This window comes from Hyperolius riggenbachi, chromosome 5 (genome assembly GCF_040937935.1).
Source record: "Hyperolius riggenbachi isolate aHypRig1 chromosome 5, aHypRig1.pri, whole genome shotgun sequence".
NCBI classification, from domain to species: domain Eukaryota; kingdom Metazoa; phylum Chordata; class Amphibia; order Anura; family Hyperoliidae; genus Hyperolius; species Hyperolius riggenbachi.
In genome coordinates, this window is record NC_090650.1 from 361,046,802 (window position 1) to 361,070,074 (window position 23,273).

Consider the following 23,273-nt stretch of genomic DNA (forward strand, 5'->3'; position numbering starts at 1 on the left):
CAGAAGCCTCCGATCTCAGCAGCGGCGGGGAGATTATGAATGGAAACATTGTTTCCATTCATAAATGTAACGATCAGGTGGCAGAAACCGGCAGAAATGACGGCGGGAGATAGAGCGGCGACTCCATTTTTGAACAAAAACAGTGTTTATTCTCAGCGGACATGCTCGGATTGGCACAGGGGACTTTTGTCCCCTGCAGCCAATCCCCCCTGCTAGCAGCAGCAGAGCGATCGCGGGCATCTGCCCTCAGGATCGCCTGCAGACCCCCCCCCCCCCCCCCCCCCCGCCCAAACTGCAAGGACGTGACTAGCGCGTCCCTGCAGCTCTAGCTGCTGCCGCTGCGGACATGAAGCTCACGTCCGCGCGTCTAAAATGGTTAAGGTGGATGTATGCAGCATAGTTTTTAACTACATTGGTTCCTGTGCAGGGGACATGCTCATGCATCCTGACCCTGTGATCACTGTAAGCCAATCACAACGATCACAAAGCAGGAAACAAAAAGAAAATGTTTTTCTTGTTCTCTATATTCCTGTTGTAAACTATATTATCAAATATGCCACTATTGTTCAATTTGAGATGCCATAATAGCACCATGTTATTTGTCTTGTATTGTATTACTTGATGCAGTCCATTACAACATTCTGATGTCAGTACTGTTTGCTAAAAGATACAGTGAGAAAGAAGGAAACACAATTTACAGACCATATAATGTTACATGTTTGTGTTCCTGTTAGCCTCTCACAATGCATAACAGCATCAGCAATGACATTTTATGAACTGGTTAGCTTTTGTCTTTACCACTATGGTTCTGTTTGTGCATATTTTCCATCACCAGTAACTATAATAGATCTGAGCCCTCAATTCCCTTTTAGGACCATTGTAGCCTCTCACACACTCCAATGAGTTCTGGTTCACCATGAGCTTGCTGGTTAGTCTTTACTTCTCGGTGTTACAAGCCCTACTCCATAGAGCCAAATTAATCTATGCCATGCACTGATGAGGATCAAACAGTCCGAAACAGTCTGTATGCATGCTGGATTATTATGGCTCTGTACAAATTAACAAGCTGACACATCATTGCATTCCAGCGGTTCTGGAGGTGTGTTTAGCTTCTAAGGGTAACAATGGTTAATTTGCATATATTAAGCAGTATTGCACTGGGAGACATCTCAAGCTCACTCCAACCTGAATTATCGCAAATTCTTTCTGTTTTAGGAAAGCAAACTTTTGTTTTTCTTAGCATTTTAGTAAGGGGGCTTTTAGGATCATTGTAGCCCCTCACACACTCCAATGAGTTCTAGATCACCATGAGCTTGCTAGTTAGTCTGTACAATTCCATTTTAGAATATATAAAGTAAACTTGTGGGGAAATATGAAAATAGCCATTATAGATGGTGAAAATGCCCCAAATAACCCCTGTACTTTGGGGTCCACAGACCAAAAACAGAGTAGAGGCAGGTACCACCAACTGAAACAAACTTTTTGATTGAAGTGGCATAGATGGAATAATATTCTGATGGCTTGATGGCGAGAGTCCTCTGTTTCTGGCCTCCTGCCTGTTATCAAGCTGTGCAGCCATGGCTTGATAACAGGCAGAAGACCAGAAACAGCGGGCTGCCACCGTCAAGCCGTCAGAGCATTATTCCATCTGTGCCACTTCAATTCATCGGTTTTAGCTGGTGGTGCCTGCCTCTACTCTGTCTTCTCCACCTTATTTTGTTGGCATCCAGTGAAAGTAGGGCATTTTTAATTTTCAATGTAATTTTGACTATTTTGAAAAGTAATTTAATTAAAGGATACCCAAAGTGGCATGTGGCATGATGAGATAGACATGTGTATGTACAGTGCCAAGCACACAAGTAACTATGCCGTGTTTCTTTTTTTTTTTTCTTTCTCTGGCTGAAAGAGTTAAATATCAGGAATGTAAGTGGCTGACTCAGTCCTGACTCAGACAGGAAGTGGCTACAGTGTGACCCTCACTGATAAGAAATTCCCCTTTTTATCTCTTTCTTGCTCTCAGAAGCTATTTTCTGCTAGGAAAGTGTTTTATAGTTAATACATCAAGTACCACCTGGGCCCCCTCTGCTCCATGGCGCCAAGGCAGCTACTATGGCTGCTATGGCTATTGCGATGCCCTTGCATTTAGATGTTTTTAACAAAACTGGAATTTCCCTGTAAAGGACACCCGAGGCGAAAATAAACGAATGAAATAAATGATTGTATCTATCTTCCTTCTCCTAAAAAAGATATTCCACAGCTTTATTTTATGTTTAAATCTACTTTTTAAGTTTTAACTGTTTTATTGTTGTTGCTCAATGACACATTCATTGAAGTATGTCAGAGCTAAAATCTATGAACTATTGACCCTTTTTATCACTTTCCTGCTCTCGGAAACCATTTTCTGCTAGGAGAGTGTTTTATAGTTGGAATTTCTTATCAGTGAGGGTCGCACTGCAGTCACTTATATACCTGATATTTAACTCTTTCAGACAGAGAAAAAATAAACACAGCATAGTTATTTGTGTGCTTGGCACTGTACATACACATGTCTATCTCATCATGTCACACGTCACTCTGGGTATCCTTTAAAGTCTGCAAAAAAGTTGATTATTAAAGTAAATCTGAAGTTAAAAGTTACATGCTAACTTCATTAGGGGGAAGTCTCTGGATAGTCCTCTCCGCTGGTCTTCCTTCGCCTCTTTCTGCCCTTCTAAAAAATATTAGATAACAAAATCGAATATTACTCCCCTCTGTGTATGAGTGCAGCCCCACTGCACTAACATGGAGCAGCTCATGCACTGCTTTTTTTCTCTGTGCACAAGTCGCTCCGTACTCCTACGGAGGCGTGAATCACTGGCGCCAGCGCAGTGTGGCCGTGCTTGTATACATAGAGGAGCACAGCTGCAAAGGTAAAGATGGTCCAGGTTGACAGCAAAGGGGATGAGGTGGATTGGGGAAGTCTCTGGAGCATCTGGAGCCTGGGTGCCCAATAGGTCAATTGCGATCTATTGGTAGGGGGGTGTTATGCTGGGGATACACGGTACGCTTCTGTACCATGTATCGAGCCGCTGATGCTCCCAGCTGATCATTTCCGACAGGTCCGATGACCTGCCGGATCGATTCCCCGCTCGATCCCCGCGGCGGACAATAGCGGGGAGTCGAGCGGAAGATAAGGAAGAGCCCACGGGGATGAGCGGGAATCGATCCGGACGTGGCGGGAGTCGATCCGGCGGCTAATCGAGCCGCCGGGTCGACCCGTGTATGCCCAGCATTAGGTATATCTCTTGGACTCAGCAGTTTTTAAAGTAGCTTGCAAGCCGAAAAAGTGTGGGCAACCCTGATATAGAGACTTTCCCCTGCTGACATAAGTATAAAATGTTTTTTTCAGGTTTACTTTAAAGGACCACTATAGCGAAAATCCTAAAATTCTAAGTACATGTAAATCATACAAATAAGAAATAAGTTTCTTCAAGATTAAAATTAGCCATAAATTTTCTTTCTCCTATGTTACTGTCACTTACAGTAGGTAGTGGAAATCTCACAGAACGAACAGGTTTTGGACTAGTCCACCTCTTCATAGGGGATTCTCAGCAAGGTTTTTATTTTTTATATAGACATTCCCTAAAAAAGATTTATACATTGCTGCTGGCCAGCCTCCCTGCTCACTGCACACTTTTTTGTCAGTTAGACACAGCAACTGACATTCACTAAGTGCTTTTGAAAATAAACAAAACCCTGAGAATCCCCTATGAGGAGATGGGCTAGTCAAAAACCTGTCGGTTTTGCTATATTTCAACTACCTACAGTGACAGCAGCATAAGAGAAAAGCAATTTATGGCTCAATTTACTCTGGAGAACACATGCTTTTTATTTGCATGTATTTACATTTCATTTAAATGTTACGATTTTCGTGATAGTGATCCTTTAAAGGACTTACGAGGCCAAGTCCATCAAAAAAAATAAAATAGTTAGCTACCTTGCTCAGCTTGTAAGGCACGGAGGACGCCGTCCGCGCCCTCCGCGCCGTTCCGCCTGGTCCCTGCCGCTGCACAGCCCCCCGAACGGTCCCCGACCGCGCGGCCCGGGTCGGGCTCCCCAGCCCTTACCAAGATGGCCGGCGGAGCTGGCCGCGGCTGCGCAGTCCGCATAGCCGCGGCCAGCTCCGCCGGCCATCTTGGTAAGGGCTGGGGAGCCCGACCCGGGCCGCGCGGTCGGGGACCGTTCGGGGGGCTGTGCAGCGGCGGGGACCAGGCGGAACGGCACGGAGGGCGCGGACGGCGTCCTCCGTGCCTTACAAGCTGAGCAAGGTAGCTAACTTTTTTTTATTTTTTTTGATGGACTTGGCCTCGTAAGTCCTTTAAGTGAAAAAAAGTATGGTGAATATGGCCCAGATAATTGCAGAAATTGGTTGACAGTATGATGGACTTGTTTTGATGGCTCAAATGGATATTATTATGAAACAGTGGGCCAGAAGGTATCACAACAAGATGGACCAAGGAAAAAGCATTACCCACAGGAAATTATTTCCAGAAGCAGTTTTGTCACATGCGTGGCCCTACAAACAACCAAATTATTGATGTAAATTCCTGGATTTGATTAGCCCTGATGGAAGACTCAAAAATTGGTTGTCACAGGACGGACCTGCTTCAAAGATCATATTAAGAGGAAAAAATGTAGCTGAGCAGGTCAAAAGTTTTATATGCTTTTCAACATGTGGCAGTCATTTTGCTAAGCACTGACATGTAATGGACCTTTTACGTGCAGACAATACATTTTGAAATATGTATGAGCAAAAATTCATGTTTTTCAACATTTGTTAATAGATTTTCAAAGACAAAAGAAAATGTATCTCACTTTATGACTTCTTGATCCTGCAAAATGCTACTTTGCAGTCTGCAACTGGCTGGTATGTTAAGAACCACTGATATGAGTAATAAGACTTTGATATTTTGTGGTGAAGGGAACAGACATGTATATATTATAAATCCTTGCTCAGAACAACTTCCCAGCTTTGATGGACTTTGCTTAATATTGATAATGCTCAGATGTCTGAAAGGACACCTAGGGCCTGATCCAATTCACTTGTTCCCCTAAGTTTTCTCCTAGGTCAGTGATGGCTAACCTTGGCACTCCAGCTGTGACAAAACTACAAATCCCATTATGCCTCTGCCTCCCCGAGTTATGCTTAGAGCTGTCAGAGTATTGCAATGTCTCATGGGACTTGTAGTTCCACCACAGCTGGAGTGCCAAGGTTAGCCATCATTGTCCTAGGTGATATTTTCAAGTACTATCAATAAAATCCCTTTTCAGCCAACTGCAAGCAAAAAAATACTGATATTAATTTTGACAGCACTTTTTCACATACTTTTTGGTACTTTTTCAATTACAGAGTGTTGAAAAGTTATTTTAAACAGAAGATGAAAACTTAGCTGAAAGGGGGACTTGGATCCTGCCCCTGCTGTGTTACAGGCACAGCTAAAGCTGAATGATCACCACAGCAGCCCTACAAGTATAATTTTTAAAGGTAATAAGCCACATATTCTGCTCACATTAGTATCCCTTTACTGCTGAATGCCATCCTTAAAGAGACTGTGTAACACATTTTTCAGCCTTAGTTTTTCTATCCTATAAGTTCCTATGCCTGTTCTAATGTGCTCTGGCTTACTGCAGCCTTTCCTAATCGCACTGTCTCTGTAATAAATCTTATCTCCTTTCCTCTGTCGTGTCTGTCGGGCTAAGGCTTGAATGTGTGGAATATGCAGTGCTGCTTGTGATTGGATAGAAGTGATACACACCCTCTGCAGGCCCCCTGCACACTCTGTATGACTCACACACTCTGTTTATGTAAGCCTATCACAAGCTGGTTAGTTTGTTTGTAAACACTGCCTAAAACTGGCAATTACAAGCCAGGATTGCAGCAGAGAGTGGCAGAAACAGCACAGAGGGGCCCAGGAGAACATAAGGAATAGAATGGTATGCTTTTTAGTGTAAGAATATTAGAGTACAGATTCTCTTTAAGGGGAACTCGGAGTAAGAGCTATGTAGACACTGCCATGTTTATTTTCTTTTAAACAATACCAGTTGCCTGGCTGTCCTGCTGATCAACTGCCTCTAATACTTTTAAAGATATACCCTAAACAAGCATGCAGATCAGGTGTTTCTGACTGAAGTCTGACTGGATTAGTCACATGCTTGTCTCAGGTTATCTAGATACTACTGCAGCCAAAGAGATCAACAGAACTTCCGGAAAACTGGTATTGTTTAAAAGGAAATAAATATGGCAGCCTACATATCCAGCTGTAAATTAAAAGAAAATCATGCTATTCTGAACTGTTTGAAATTTTTAGCAAACGATCATATTTATAATAAGTTCATTCAGATTGAAATAAAAGTTTGTATTTCATTGAACCACAACCCTAAAGAATTCAACTTGCAATCATATCTCCATCAACATATCTTTGAAATCCTTTAGTATGAGTTGGGTCCATCAACTTCTGTTTTCATGCAATGCGCTCGGAATAACCTGATCAAAAATAAGACCGTTCACTAAAAATTGTAACGATAATAGGTACCTAAAGTCTCAGAAAAGATCTGCTGACGTTTCAAGAGTCAATCATTTTATTGTCATTGTGCAACACAACAAAATTACTTTTCATGATAACTCTATGGTGCATATAGGGAACATAATGATAGTAACAAAGGTAGACAAATAGGATTTATACAGGAATGCCAGGAATTTCTGGCAATATTTAAACAATGTGTACACAGTGTATTTCTCAGAAGATTCAGCGTTTAACAAGTTTATGGCAGCTGGGAAAAAGCTGGTTTTCAGTTGGTTTGTGTGTATAGAGCTTGATCTAAAATGTCTACTTGATAGAAGGAGCTTAAACAAGGCATTTCCAGGATGTGTGATGTCCTTGATAATGTTTTTGGCCCTTCTCATACAGCGAGTCTTATACAAGAGTTCAAGTGATGGTAGCTCAGTGCCTATAATTACTTCTGCTGTTTTAACAACTCGCTGCAGGGCTTCTCTAGTATCCTTGATGCAACTGTTGTACCAGGCTGTCATGCAATAGGTTAAGACAATTTCTATGGTGCATCTGTAGAAATTAACCAGCAGCTTTGGTGGAAGGTTAGCGCGCCTTAGTTTTCTCAAAGAGTAGAGGCGTTGTTGTGCTTTGCCAGTTACAACAGCTATAGCATTGTCAGCCCAGGTCACAAAAGCTGATTTGGGTAAACCCTCAAACACTTAGGATCCATACACACTTCCAATTTTTATTGGAAAACCACTGACCAATTTCACCACCTCCATGTAATATGGCCAACAGATTGTTTAATACTATGGATAGATTAATGGATTGTGTTGGTAATTTCTCATGCTACATGGAGGTGGTAAAATTGGTTAATTGTTGGCCAATCATGATTTGATATGTTTATGCACCTGAACTAGTGGGTAGTTTTCTTGCACGCTTTTGAAATGTTAAGTTCCTTCTTCAGGCATGGTACAGAACTGCATTATAAATATAATGTACTGATCTGTTTGTTAGTAAGATTCCAGTTCTGTTTCATGCCTGAAGAAGAAGCTAAAAACGTTATACTAGATTCTAATAATATACAGAAAACCTCCAAGGTGCATGGACAAAGTTATTTAAATATTGATGAGAAATCTAATGTAAAGGGACAGAGAAAAGGAGGACTAGACCATCTTCTCATAGGGGGTTCTCAGGGTTTTCTTTATTTTTAAAATAACTTAGTGAATGGCAGTTGCTCTGTCCAACTGCCAAAATAGAGTGCAGCGAGCAGGGAGGCTGGCCAGCATCATTGTATAAATATTTTTCAGGGAATGTCTTAATAAAGAATAAAGGCCATGCTGAGAATCCCCTATGGAGAGATGGACTAGCCCAAAACCTGTCGGTAATGTCAGATTTCTACTACCTACTGTGAGTGACAGCAACATAGGAGAAAAGTAATTTATGGCTCATTTTATTCTGGGAGAAATGTACTTCTTATTTGTATGTGTTTTAAATTTTAAGATTTTTGCGACAGTTCCTCTTACTCTATAGCCTTACATATTTGTGTCTCACATTGGTTCTCCTGATTACTGAGCTGCAGCAAGCCCTAGCAGATCCAAACTCTGTCTACATTTTTGCATCATCACCCGCGTTATACTTCATTTGTTTCAGCAATGCTGTGTCTGGTTACAGCAAATTGCTTTTCAGGAACCTGCAATGACTCACTGAAAAGCAGCTGTAAAAAAAAAAAAAAACTGCTAAAGGCAAGTATACATTGCTGCAGTATACATTGCTGGCATGTATTTCATCAACTAAAATATGTATATATCTAGCTACATTTGAATGAAAACTCAGCATCATTAATACAGCATCACCTTTAAAGCCTGCAATCTTAAGAGTATGTATATATATATATATTGTGCGTGTTTTTGTTTGTTTGTTTTTATTTCTGAACTACGCTACTCATGCTTTAAAATATTTGCATTTTATTACCAATATTTTAATTTAGGAACTATATTCTGTTGTATTGTTAATATACTTTAAAAGATTTACTGTTTGTTGTAGTATCTGTACTTTTTTTAAGCTAGATTTGTAGATTTGTGAAATGACTTATTTTTAGGTATTACTTATCATCAGCCTTGCAATAAACAAATAGCAATAATGACGACAGCATGAGTGAGGAATAATCTCTTTGTTATATTTATCGTTGTATTTTGTTATCCGCATATATTATTTTGCTCTATGTTACTTGTCAACCCAGCATTATACAATGACTAATGCTCTCCATAACTGGTAACCAAATAGTTATAACTAAATCAAGAACTCGCTATTTGGTTTCCAGGCTCATGCAACACTTCTTGTTACCTTTTCAAAAAAGCTTTCACAATGTTTAATTAATGATAACCGATCAAGTGATATTGTACTTACATGGCATAAATGCAAACATTAAGGATAATACTTTTATCTATATATTGTTGCTTTGTAAAACTTACTATTGGCAGCAGTGATTGGAGTGTATCTCGATCTCCAGCTTCCCATATAAGCAGAATTCCAGAAATGAAATCTATGATCTTGCGCAGGTCCTCATCTTTTATAGGTCTACGTAGCCAGTCCAGCCGAGTCATTGATTGTGTCACGGTGTGAATCATGTGTGTCAATATTTCTCTTGTGTGTTTGAGATGCCTGTTTTACAAACAAGATGGGAGGAGGAGGAGGAGGTGTATAAAAAGACAGGCGCAAGTAATGTCTTGGGAGAAAATTATCCATTTCCATAATGACCCTTCAGCATTCTTTTTAAAGTACTGGCCAGAGTGAAGATGCCTTCTTAATGGTCTGAAGTGCGGAGGCTTGGTGTCAGATAGCCACTTAAAAGAAATACTTTATTTATTGTAATTTAGTTTATGAGAGATAATTGCCTATAAATGCAGCAATCAGAAGTATTTTTGGAACTCATTTCTTTTTGTCTTATGTGGTTTGTCAAGGAAAAAAAAATTATAATATTCTTTGGAAAAACACGATAAAGATTAGTCCACAATGAGGCCAATTTCCATTTTAAAACCAGAATGTTCATTTACTGCATAGAAAAAGCCTGGCTGTGTTGATTATTAGCTCTGTGGGCTTGAGGCTACAACCTAAAGTCTCTTCTCTGTGTCTCTCTCTGTACAGAACATCCCCCGACTCTCCCCCAAGTAATATTCAGCATGGAACAGAAATTTTGCGTACATTTAATGAAGGTGTCCATTGAAAAAGGGTGCAGGAAATGTCCGATAGTAGAATATTGCTAAAATTACAGACATTCTACTATTGCAATAGAAAATATCAGTTATCTTTACCTATATTTTACTATGACCTAACACTACCCTCACACCGAACCCTGCCTATACTGATCCTTGACCCTAAGACCCCCCTGGTGGAGCTTAACCCTAACACCTCTTGTGGTGCTTAACCCTAAGACCTCACCCGATGGTGCCTAACTATAAGACCCTCTCGTGGTGCTTAACCCTAAGACCCTCCCTGATGGTGCCTAACCATAATACCTCCCCTGGTGGTGCCTAACCCTAAGACCCTCCCTGGTGGTGCCTAACTGTAATATCTCTACTGGTGGTGCTTAACCCTAAGTCCCTCCCTGGTGGTGCATAACCATAATACCTCCCCTGGTGGTGCCTAACCCTAAGACCCTCCCTGATGGTGCCTAACCCTAAGACCCTCCCTGGTGGTGCCTAACCGTAATACCTCCCCTGGTGGTGCCTAACCCTAAGACCCTCCCTGGTGGTGCCTAACCATAATACCTCCCCTGGTGGTGCTTAACCCTAAGACCCTCCCTGGTGGTGCCTAACCCTAACCCTACAAATTGCTAACACTTAAGACCTTTTCCCTGTCAAGGCCTAACACTAAAGGATCCCCCACCACCACCACCAATGTCTTACCCTATTCGCCTTTGTCCTGGTGAAAAAAGCACACATTAAAATAGCGTGTGCTGGGGCTGCTCATGCTCGCTATTTTATCAGCCACCTTTTTTGACATGATACTTGGGATTTGTGAGATCAGCATGTATAAATCCAATCATCTATCCGCAGTGTACCAGAAATGTGCATTTTGGTTTATCCCACAACTGCAACTATTAGAGTTGATTCATAAAGCAGCATTATGCATTTATAAATTATGTTACATAAGTAAAACTGTATGCATAAATAAACATTTACATTGGAGGAGACGGGACGCGGCTTCAGCTGTGCGAGAATCTGCAGCATGCTCTGCTGCAGATTCTCAGATCATTTCGTACCCATCCGCAAAACCAGCACACAATGGAAACTGTTCCATTGCCGTGCATTGGTTACAGTGCAACCGCCATGTAGTCGCATGTAATGGAAACAGGCCCTTACATGTTTCTTTCCATTTTTTTTTAAATCAGTATTAAAGACTAAAAAAAGCAGATAGAGGTGGACAGAAGTGCGTTAGGGTGCTCAGAGTCAGGCCCTAACACTCCAGGGTGGCTTATTTAAGCCTGCCCTAAGTGGTTGCATCTCTCAAGTGCTTAGACTCTGCCAGTAGAAAAGCTTGCTCTATACAAGTATTATCATGTATGTGTTAGCATCCATTATCATGTTAGACGCATTGTATGGTTTGTTTACATAATATTAGTTGTGTGTGCAATGCATGTTACATTGCTTGCATAGACAATAGTGAAAGTGCCATGCACTATCTGCCCACAGAAATTTTGACTTTATTTAGTGAATCAATCACCATTTGCACTATAGCAGTGCTGGCCAACTGGTGGCCCGCGGGCCGCATCCGGCCCACCAGGTTTCCAGCTGTGGCCCTCCTGCCACCTGCTCCATGCAGTGGCAGCGCTACAAAGCCCCCTGAGTCCCCAGAGTGGAGAGGACTTTTTTTAAACCCCCTTTCCCTCATGCTGCAGCTGCTGAAATGTTAACAGCCCCCCCCTCGTTCTCCCCCGTGCTGCTGCCGCCGCCCTTAACACATCTCAGATCGGTGGTGAACAGGAGATAGGAACCAGCCAGACCGGCGCATAGCAGCCACGCGGTGGACTTTAAATGCTGGACATGACCGATGATGTCACTTCCTGCATTTGAATTCACAATGCGGCTGTTATGCGCTGGTCTGGCTGGTTCCTATCTCCTGTTCGCTGCGGATCTGAGGTGTGGTAGAGGTGGCGGCGGCAACAGCCTGGGGGATAATGCAGCAGCACAGGGAGAACACAGCAGCACGGGGGAGAACGAGGAGGGGAAGGCCAGTGAAAATGCATTTTGTCGGGAAATATGCTGCCAATCTGATTGCATTTTGTGGGGACATATGCTGCCAATCTGATTGCATTTTGTGGGGACATATGCTGTCACTCTGATTGCATTTTGTGGGGAAATATGCTGCCAATGTGATTGCATTTTGTGGGGTCATATGCTGCCAATCTGATTGCAGTTTGTGGGGAAATATGCTGCCAATCTGATTGCATTTTGTGGGGACATATGCTGCCAATCTGATTGCATTTTGTAGGGACATATGCTGCCAATCTGATTGCATTTTGTGGGGGCATATGCCGCCAATCTGATTGCATTTTGTGGAGAATCTGCTGCCAATCTGAATGCATTTTGTGGAGAAGCTGCTATCACTCTAATAGCAGTTTATGGGGAAACTGTTGCTATTTTTTTCTTGGGATGGGGGGCGGCCCTCCATCATGTGGTCTGGAAAAAAATGGCCCTCCGTGCCCGCGAAGTTGGACAGCCCCTTTCTTCATCCTTCTGAGCCACGCCTCCGATGTTGTGCATCTCCCAGTTCATTATCCCTAGAGCTAGCTGAGAGATGCTGATGCAGCGTCAGCATTAAAGAGTGACCTGCATGTGCACGTTGTCTAGGCGTACACAGATGACCCAGAAGCCAAGTGAAGGTCATGGCAAATTTGACATTGCAGACCCGATCTTTGAACATGAAGATAATGGTAATCAGTGGAGGTGAAGCGGATACTGTAAGTGAAAAACTCAAGTAGCCAAATTGTACTGGACAAATATTTGATACATTGTAAGCGATGTTGTTCATTTTACTTTTTTCTTTTCTTATTATAAGTGTACTGCTACTGGTGTAGCACTCCTTCTGTATTAGTGGTGCTACACATATTTGTAAGTCCAAGTTTTATTTCAGCTAGATTTCTTTCAACATATAAAGACCTCTCAACACAATCCGATCAACCCAAGTCTGCTTCACAGAACTGAAGGTGTCCCCTTTATATTACAGTGCTTTACAGAGGAGAACATTCAAAAGGAGCTCGCAACCTGCTATGTTCCAAGGTCAGTTTAAGGGAAGTCAGTCATTGTGCCTATTAGTTTTTTGGGGGGAAAGAAAATCAAAGTTCTCAGTCCTAGAAACTGATACAACACAAGGAGGAAACCAAATTCCATGCAAATAGAAAACTGAGTAGGATTTCAACATGGAAATCCAGAGCAACAAGAGAACAGCATTAACCATGTAGCCATCGTGCTGCCCTACCATGTCTGCATTGTCATACTGAACTCATCCAAATGCCACATAGTACATGACTCATGCTTACCTTGCTGAAAATCTTGGTATCCCCATTATGAATTGCCAAGTAGCATCTCTTGCCATAAAGTGGTTGCAACAAGTAAAAAGGAGCACCTTCACAGCCCCTAGCCCCCACAATGCACGCACATACGCATCCCGCTTGCTCGTTCCCCACCACTGTCTGAAGTATATGCACACAGGGAGCTGCTTGCTTGGCAGTTGGAAGAAGCTGTTATTTCCCACAATGCAATGAGAAGCTCTGTGAACCACACACAGCAAACTGTCAGATCCGTCCCTGTGTCCTAACTGCCCTGGCTGCGCACATGCTCAGTACAAAAAAGCCAGGGACACACAACCATTCAGGTTGCTCCCAAAAATTCTGACAGAGCTATAAAGATTAAAAATAAACCTATAGAACAATAATAAAATAAAAAATATTAAGGGATTTATAATATATATATATATATATATATATATATATATATATATATATATATATATATATATATACATATATACATATATGTATATACATATATATATATACATATACATATATATATATATATATATATATATATATATATATATATATATACATACATACATACATACATACATATATATATATATATATATATATATATATATATATACATATATATATACACATATATATATATATATATATATATATATATATATATATATATATATATATATATATATATATATATATATATATATATATATATATGGAGGCTTTCGCCTATTAAAGATCTAATGCCGAGAGGATAGTTGTGAATTTTCCAGAAAGTAAAGGACTGTTTAAGTGAATCAGAGTAGTGCTATTATTGATCAATCATATTGGATTTTCACATTGTATAGCAGGAGGCGCACCCCTTTGCAGTGTTTTGGAGTTGCCTTGTTAGGAGCGAAACAGAGAACCAGTGCACACTGCATTTGATAAGAATTCATTAGTTGCAGATTACATTATTTTTTCTCTCTCTAATCCCATGGAAAAAAAAAGCAACCAAGTTCATAAAAAAAGATTATGAATTATGGGGGTTTGGTTTTCTCTACGCAAGAAATAATAATAAAAAAAAAACTATCAAGAGTACTATTATAATTTATATAATCGAAGAAACACAGAAGAAGTGAATAATAAAAATGGTAAAAAATGCAGATTTCCAATTCTGCAGAAATTCCAATTTTCCTTTTTTCTGATTACCGATTTTCCAATCTCCGGTTTTTTTTTTCCGTTTCCTGATTTTCGATTTTCCGCTTTCCAGATTTCCGATTTTTTAGGAGTGTTTTATTAATAATTTTTTTGCATCAGAGAATGCAAAAAAATTGGAGACACAGAAATCAGAAAAATGGAAATTGGAAAAATGGAAAATCAGTCTTGTGATTGGTCTAACACAGTGGCGGCTCCAGCTTCAGATTTTTGGGGGGGCTCAAAGGGGGCACGAGGGCTGGCAGGCCGGGCTTGGGGGGGAACGGCGAAAAATTGGGCGTGGTCATGATGTCATGTGGGCGGGGCTAACTGTAATGTAGTTGTACCAGCTAACGTAGTTACATGGAAAAAAAAATGAAGTAAACGCACATAATGACAGGTAGCCTTTCACCAGTAAATGCACATAATAATCAGCTTTTCAGCAGTTAATGCACGTAATGACAGACTGCGTTTCTGCAGTAAATGCACATAAGAGCCTGCTTTTCACCAGTTAATGCATGTAATGACAGACAGTTTCCCCATTAAATGCACATAAGAGACAGCTTTTCACCAGTTAATTCACATAATGATAGACTGCGTTTCCGCAGTAAATGCACATAAGGGACAGCTTTTCACCAGTTAATGCACATAATGACAGACTGCGTTTCCGCAGTAAATGCACATAAGGGACAACTTTTCACCAGTTCATGCACATAATGACAGACAGCATTTCCCCAGTAAATGCACATAAGAGACAGCTTTTCACCAGTTAATGCATATGACAGACAGCCTTTCACCAGTTAATGCCCATAAGAGACAGCCTTTCACCAGTTAATGCCCATAAGAGACAGCTTTTCACCAGTAAATGCACATAAGAGACAGCTTTTCATCAGCTAACGCACGTAATGACAGACAGCCTTTCACCAGTAAATGCACATAAGTGACAGCGTTACCCCAGTATAAGTGACAGCGTTATCCCAGTATAAGTGACAGCGTTACCCCAGTAAATGCACATAAGTGACAGCGTTACCCCAGTATAAGTGACAGCGTTACCCCAGTAAATGCACATAAGTGACAGCTTTACCCCAGTATAAGTGACAGCGTTACCCCAGTAAATGTACATAAGTGACAGCAATACCCCAGTATAAGTGACAGCGTTACACCAGTAAATGCACATAAGTGACAGCGTTACCCCAGTATAAGTGACAGCGTTACCCCAGTAAATGCACATAAGTGACAGCTTTACCCCAGTATAAGTGACAGCGTTACCCCAGTAAATGTACATAAATGACAGCGTTACCCCAGTATAAGTGACAGCGTTACACCAGTAAATGCACATAAGTGACAGCGTTACCCCAGTATAAGTGACAGCGTTACCAGTATAAGTGACAGCGTTACCCCAGTAAATGCACATAAGTGACAGCGTTACCCCAATATAAGTGACAGCGTTACCCCAGTAAATGCACATAAGTGACAGCTTTACCCCAGTATAAGTGACAGCGTTACCCCAGTAAATGTACATAAGTGACAGCGTTACACCAGTATAAGTGACAGCGTTACACCAGTAAATGCACATAAGTGACAGCGTTACCCCAGTATAAGTGACAGCGTTACCCCAGTATAAGTGACAGCGTTACCCCAGTATAAGTGACAGCGTTACCCCAGTATAAGTGACAGCGTTACCCCAGTATAAGTGACAGCGTTACCCTAGTAAATGCACATAAGTGACAGCGTTACCCCAGTATAAGTGACAGCGTTACCCCAGTAAATGTACATAAGTGACAGCGTTACCCCAGTATAAGTGACAGCATTACACCAGTAAATGCACTTAAGTGACAGCGTTACCCCAGTATAAGTGACAGCGTTACCCCAGTATAAGTGACAGCGTTACCCCAGTAAATGCACATAAGTGACAGCGTTACCCCAGTATAAGTGACAGCGTTACCCCAGTAAATGCACATAAGTGACAGCGTTACCCCAGTAAATGCACATAATGTTATACCTGGTCAGGAGGGTGGGGGACTATTTGCAGAGGCTGGGGAGGGGGGCCCCATCATGCCCTCACCTCAGTGGACTCCCCTCCTTTTATGCGCGGCGCCGAGCGGGAGATACAGCTAGCTATAGTCTCCGGGAGTCCGGGCTGCAGCAGACACTAGAGCTTCAGCCGACTGGTCCACTTCTGTCTCCTCCTCAGCAATACCGCTCTGCACGCACTGAATCAGGAAGTAGTGCGAGCGGTATTGCTGAGAAGGAGACAGGAGTGGACCAGGCGGCTGAAGCTCTAGTGTCTGCTGCAGCCCGGACTCCCGGAGACTATAGCTAGCTGTATCTCCCGCTCGGCGCCGCGCATAAAAGGACCCCTCTTTTTATCATTCCCTGAGGTGAGGGAATGATAAGTCTCTCGCCCCACGCTAGAGCCGGTGTTGGAACACCGGCCCTTGATTCAGGGGGGCTTTCTGAGGGGCTTACAGTTTCTCAGCTGGGGCTTCAGCCCCGGCAAGCCCCAGTGTAGCGCCGCCACTGGTCTAACATTCAAATTTTGCAGTACGTTCTGCATTCTCTAATTGGTCCAACGCTTTTGAGTTTTGTGAATCAGCTAAAATTACAGAGTTGCGGTAAATCGATTCCTGTCTTCTGATTTTGAATTCCGATTGGCAATGCAGATTTCCGATCAGAAATGCTTGAAATTTCAATTTCTAAGAATCCGAATGAGCATCCCTAGTGAATAACTTAGCATCCCAATTTTTAGAGAATATATCATTACCAACAATCGAAAGAGAGATTAAAGATCTATTGGCGTGCTCAATGTCCAAACAAGAATTTATAAAAGTAGTAGGTGGACTGGTGGGGGCAAAAGTCCTGGCTCCCGACGTGTTCACAGCAGAATTTTATAAAACTTTTCTATTGATTAAGAAATAGCTTTTTGTAGGATGCTTAATCACACTTCCGGGTCCGAGCCCTTCTCTCAAATTACCAACACAACTGCTATCACTATAATTCCTAAAGAAAGAAAGCCTAAAATGGACTGTAACAACTACCGCCCAATATCAATTATTAATATTGATGTTAAAATATATGCTAAAATGTTGGCCACCAGGCTAGAAGAAGTTATAGAAATCTACTGTACAAATATCAAACAGGGTTTACAAAAGGTAGACAAACCAAGGAAAATATCCAGACAGTGTTGAAATTTATATATAAGTATCAAGAACAAAAGAAAGAGGCAATAATACTTAGAATAGATGCAGGAAAAGCATTTTGTCTAAAGATGACCTCTTCCTGGTGCTGGAAAATATATATACTACTTTTATAACAAGAGTTAAAAACGTATACTCTAACCAGCATGGATTTGTAAAGATCAATGATCTGAACTCTGAAAAATTCAACATCGATAGTGGGGTAAGACAGGGTTCTCCATCTCACCATTTTTTTTTTAAATTTAGTAATGGAATCATTACTTTTGGATATCCAGTAAGATCAAGATATCAAAGGTTTTATAATAGTGATGGGCCGAATATCAAATTTTGGGTGCACGAATTTCGAATCTGAATCTCTGCAAAAATTTGCAAATCTAACGAATCTGCGAATCTTCATTGACTTCAATGGGCTGTTGAGTTAAAAAACCTAAAAATACTGTTTTTAGTCACAAAAGTGATGGAAAAGTTTTTTCAAGGGGCCTAACACCTGGACAGGGGCATGCCAGAGGGGGGATCCATGGCGAAAGTCCCAACAAAAATTACGTAGTTGATGCAGAGAGGTGTTTTAAGCGCTAAAGGGAAGAAATCACATTACATTCCTAAATTGGTAGAATAAAGTGCTTTAAACATCCGGCATGTGTACATGTCGATCATGTAGTGTAAGGATTACACCCGCTTCACACTGACAGACGAAATTGCGTTTCGCACCGCAGCCCGCAAACAACCGCAAAGACCTTAAGTGATTACGTCAGGTGAGCATATCTTTGTTTTTACTAGTTGACGCCTCCAGGACATAAATGTTAGTCCTCTCGGTGGCAGGCTTTGTGTAGCAGTGCTGGTGTGTAGTAGCTGCCGTGCTTGTGCGCACAATCGTGGGCGTGAAGGTGATCGCAGTTAGTCAATGACAGTTAAGTGACCAAAAAAAAGCTGATTCTGCACTGAGGCCTTATACAAGGGGAAGTAGTGGATACTAGATGCCAGTAGTGGTGTTAAGGTGGGTTATGGTTGGTGCACTGCTAGAACCAGCAGACCTGTCTTCAACAGCTAACTTGTACACTGGCCACAGAAGAGCAATACAATAGCAAGAAAAACAATGTATCAGCCCTAAGAAGGGCTTAGGTGTTCAGGACAATGTGGTAACAGCAAGAATCTGCACTGAGAGGACACAGAACACAAGCCTTCCTAACTCTCTCCCTGTCACAACACACTCTCCCTGATCTGCCTAGCACAGAAGCCAAACACAGACTGCAAAATTGCTTCTGTGCTGGCTTTCTGATAGGTTGGAGGGAGGGGTGGTCCAGGTGGGAGGGATAGCTGATTGGCTGCCATTTTGTCTGCTGACTGTGAGGGGTAAAAGTTTAGCTCAATGATGATGTATAGGGGGCAAATTGGATCCACCAAGTATTCGCCTGAGGAGGCGAATGTGAATACGCAATCTTCACAGCGAATTATTTGCCTGGCGACTACTTTGGCCCATGTCTATTTTATAACAGATAAGAACAAAATTACCATAAATAATAGGCCAATGTGATTTATTACTAACACTAACTAACCCAATAAAATCTGTCCCTAAGGCATGGAATTTAATGCAAAGATCTAGTAAAGTATAACTGTTCAAAATTAGCCAAGACAAAACCGTCTTGCTGGATTTAGGATGTTCTTATAATATCCAAGTGGAAGTGAGTGAAATATAACACAAACCAAGTTTAATACCGTGTGGTAAAGATTTGTAAAAACTTTAAAAAATCTATTTAGTATCAACTTTGGGAATGGCCTAATAGGTTGCATGGAAATGCTTGCCAAATGGGACCACTCATGTTGTAACACACTAGGAAGGCTAGCAATAGTCGAGTTGATGATTGTACCCAAGTTATTAGTTTATGTAATACAAAATATAATAATAATGGCAATATTTGTATAGCGCCTTTCTCCTGTCGGACTCAAAGCGCTTGCGAGGCAGCCACTAGAGCGCACTCAGTAGGCAGTAGCAGTGTTAGGGAGTCTTGCCCAATGAACTCCTTACTGAATTACTGGCTTACTGAACAGGCAGAGCCGAGATTCGAACCCTGGTCTCCCATGTCAGAGGCAGAGCCCTTAACCAGTACACCATCCAGCCACCGCTGGATGGTGATTTCAATACCTAATAGTTGTTTCTTGAGTTATAACAGCCTATTTCAAAACTTCATGTGGCATGGGAAGAAACCCAGAATTAGCTTTCATAAATTAGCTGAAGACAAAAAAGAGAGGGGGGGGGGGGAGATTGGCAGCACCTGACAAAAAAGGGATGAATTTTGAGATCAATACTGAGATTGGAAGCAGATCGTACATGCTGGAAATAATCGATTGATACGTCGATCTGATGGAGACATTGCATGGTGGCATCTGTATAAGCTTTTAGAATGTCATACTTTGTACTCTGCTCTGTTCTGTATGGGCCTTTCACTCAGCTATAGGCACCTTTGCTGTATACATACAGTAGAACACCACAAAAAATACAGATCAGAACTTAAACAGATGAAGAAGAGCATGCTAAGGTAGGTTACTTAAAGAGACTCTGTAACAAAATGTTCAGCCTTACATCTTCTATCCTATAAGTTCTTATACCTGTTCTAATGTGGTCTGTCTTACTGCAGCCTTTCCTAGTTGCACAGTGGCTGTATTATCTCTGTTATATAATCTAATCTTCTTTCCTTTGTCGGCTTTGTCGACTCAGGCTGGAATGTGCTGCTCTGCTGTGATAGGTAGAAGTTATACACACCCTCTCCACGCCCCCTCCAAGCTCTGTATGAGTCACAGACTGAGCTTCTCTCAGCCTATCACATGCTGGGTAGCAGCCATGTTTTTTGTTTGTAAACACTGCCTAAAACTGGCAATTACAAGCCAGGATTGCAGCAGGGAGTGGTAGAAACAGTACAGGGGGGGGGGAGGGGCAGGAGAACATAATGAATAGAATGGTATGCTTTTTATTGTAAGATTTTAGAGTACAGATTCTCTTTAAAAATGTAAAGGCAAGTTTGTATTTCAAGTCTAAAGGCATAGCAAAGTGCAGCACTGGTTCACACAGCTGAGGAGACAGTAATGTTTAGTCCATTTTGAGTAACTTGTGTGTTATCCTAGCTTTCACGGTGGCGGCTCACATGTGATGCCCTTAAAGCTAATGTAACCCCGTTTAACCCCCAGAGACCCAGTGTTGTAATATTACAACATCACATTGAAGGCTACAAAAATAAACCCTCCCCCATTTTTTTTCTTTTTAAAACTTCATGTACATTACTAATAGAACCTATTGTTCAGTTCTGCAACACCATTGGATGGTTGAATGTGTAAATAGGTCTGTTTATCTGGCCATGAAGTCATACAACCCTGTTGCCTGCTTTGGAGTACATCATCTTGTTGTTTTGGACGGGATACATCAGGACTAAAGTAAGTAAAAAGTTTGAAATATTTTTTTATGTGATCATTAATATGTGTAGATCATGCAGATTTTATGACATCATTGAATATACTGATTTTAAGAGATTTAGAGCTGGTTATTTCTGTGTTGTAATTTTACAACAGTGGGTCAAAGTGATAGCAAGGTTTTGTCTGCACTTTAAACTTGAGAAGGTGATAAATCTCTAGGAGGTGAGGATTAAAGTGTTTGCATGTCTAATTGAACAATAGGTCTACTTGATAGAAGTTGTGGAATGGAAAGTGTGACGTTTTAGGAACATGTGAATCTTTGCATTAGAATAATTAGTTAATTTGCTTTGTAGTTACTTAGGTTTTCTTTCAACTTTCAGAATGTCTGAAACCAAGAAAAAACAAATCATGTATAGTGTGCAGGATGTAATTGAGGCCATCCAGAATGGGGACAGTGACTTGGAAATGCCCTTTGACACAGATTCAAGTGACGAAGAGGAATATGGAGTTATCGGTGAAGTGGACAAGGAAAATAAATTACCCGATGACCACCTAAATTCTGATGTTCAAATCATCCCAACAGAGGCAGAACATCCTGATGCCAAGACTGGGCCCCGTGACAGATATCGATGGCTGAAAAGAATTTCATCTCTCCCAGTACTGATTTTTCTGGTCAGGATGTCAGTAATGATGTCCATTCCCTCTGCACACCACTGGAGTACTTTCAGAAGTTTGTGACAGAAGATATGAAATACAAGTTTCCACTGAAGTCCTGCCGCTGGTACCTTTACATCTTCTGGCACACCATTATCCTAGCTGTGATCAATGCTTGGCTCCTGTACAAAAGGGACTGCAAAGCTTTGGATATCCCAAAGAAACAGATGCTTAACAGGAGAATGTTACAGGCCCAGTTGGCATCTTCTCTTATCCTGATCGGAACGGCTGGGTCAGTGTCAAAGCGAGGGCGACCATCTGCAAGCCCAGTTTCCTCAAGAGGGGGCACCTTGACTTCCCAAAAGAGGCAGTTTACAGATGATGGAGGTTCTTCAGCTGCCATGACAGCCAAAAAGTCAAATGCACACCCTCCAAAGGAAGTTTGCAAGGACATGATTGGACATTTTCCCATCAAAGCCGATAGAGGACGGTGCCGACCCTGTGCAAAAGGCTATACCAACATACTTTGCAGGAAGTGCAATGTTCGCCTCTGCTTTTCAGAGCAAAATAACTGTTTTTGGAACTACCATAACTGAATAAATGAACAAATAAAACATGCACATATAGGGCTCGATTCACAAAACTGTGCTATGAAGATAGCACAAGTGCTATTTTTGCACTAGTGCTATTTCATAGCGTGGCCGTTTTTGCCCGTATTTGCGCTAACATGAAATTTTTTGTGCAAAAACACGAAATATCTTGATTACCGCTGATAGAAGTCAGTGGGCGCTTCACAGGGAAAAATTTGCGGTTTAGCGCTAAGCGCAAAAAAATAACGTTTACACACAAACAAATTCACGTTAGTGCGAAAACGCAAAAAAAGGTGTGAAAAAGGCTGTGCTATATGTTTTCATGGTTTAGTGAATCAAGCCCATAGTCTGGGTCCAATTTTTTTTATATGATACCCATTTTTTGTATTAAATTGATAATAAAAATTACTTTTTTCTTTATTATACTATTGTTGTTGTGTATATACATAAACTTAGGTGGGTCTTTATAAGCTGTAAAGTACAAATAAACTTTTAATTATTCCTTACATGTGTTCAGAGAGAGAGTGACACTATTGAAATTCTGCTACCTTACAGGCCCAGCGTTGCAATTTTACAACATCCTCCCCAAAAGTTACTAAAATGTCAAAATAAAAAAAAACCACTGATTTAGGGATCACAAGCCTCCTATAACAACATGTGAACGTTCAAAAAAAATTTTTACGTTTTTTTTCTATATTTGGGTCTCTGGGGGTTAAAAAAAAAGGCAGATACTCACCTAAGGAGAGGGAAGGCTCGGTCCTAATGAGCCATCCCTCTCCTCTCCCGGTGCCCCCGGTGCTGCGCTGGCTCCTCCGTTCGTATCCCCCGCCGAGCGGACTTCGGAAGTCTTCGGGAGCCGAGTCCTCCTAAAGACAGGTGGCGCACGCGCGAGTGTGTCATAGAGGGCGCGCACACGTGCGCAGTGTAGAGCGGCCCGTCTTCGGGAATACTCGGGCTCCCGAAGCATTTCCGAAGCCTCCCTTCGGCTGGGAGACAGCGGTATTTGACCGAAACGGTCGAATACCACTACGGGGGAGCCAGGACAGCAGTGGGCACCGGGAGAGGAGAGGGAATGCCCTATGGGACCCAGAGCCTCCCTCTCCTTAGGTGAGTATTTTTTTAAACAGTTCCCATTAGCTTTAAAGGACGAAGGAAGCAACAAAATAAAACT

At 41.6% G+C, this 23,273-nt stretch overlaps 1 protein-coding gene across 1 annotated transcript in view; it reads right to left on the bottom strand.

Moving 5' to 3' along the window:
* TRPA1 (transient receptor potential cation channel subfamily A member 1) overlaps positions 1 to 13,152 on the bottom strand; it is a 209,880-nt gene extending 196,728 nt beyond the window's left edge. The window contains exons 1-2 of the mRNA XM_068234825.1: positions 13,072 to 13,152; positions 9,005 to 9,194 (exon numbers count right to left, since the gene is read on the bottom strand). The gene's annotated coding sequence lies outside the window, so the exon portion shown is untranslated. The remainder of the gene's footprint in view (positions 1 to 9,004; positions 9,195 to 13,071) is intronic.
* Between the last annotated feature and the right edge of the window lie 10,121 nt (positions 13,153 to 23,273).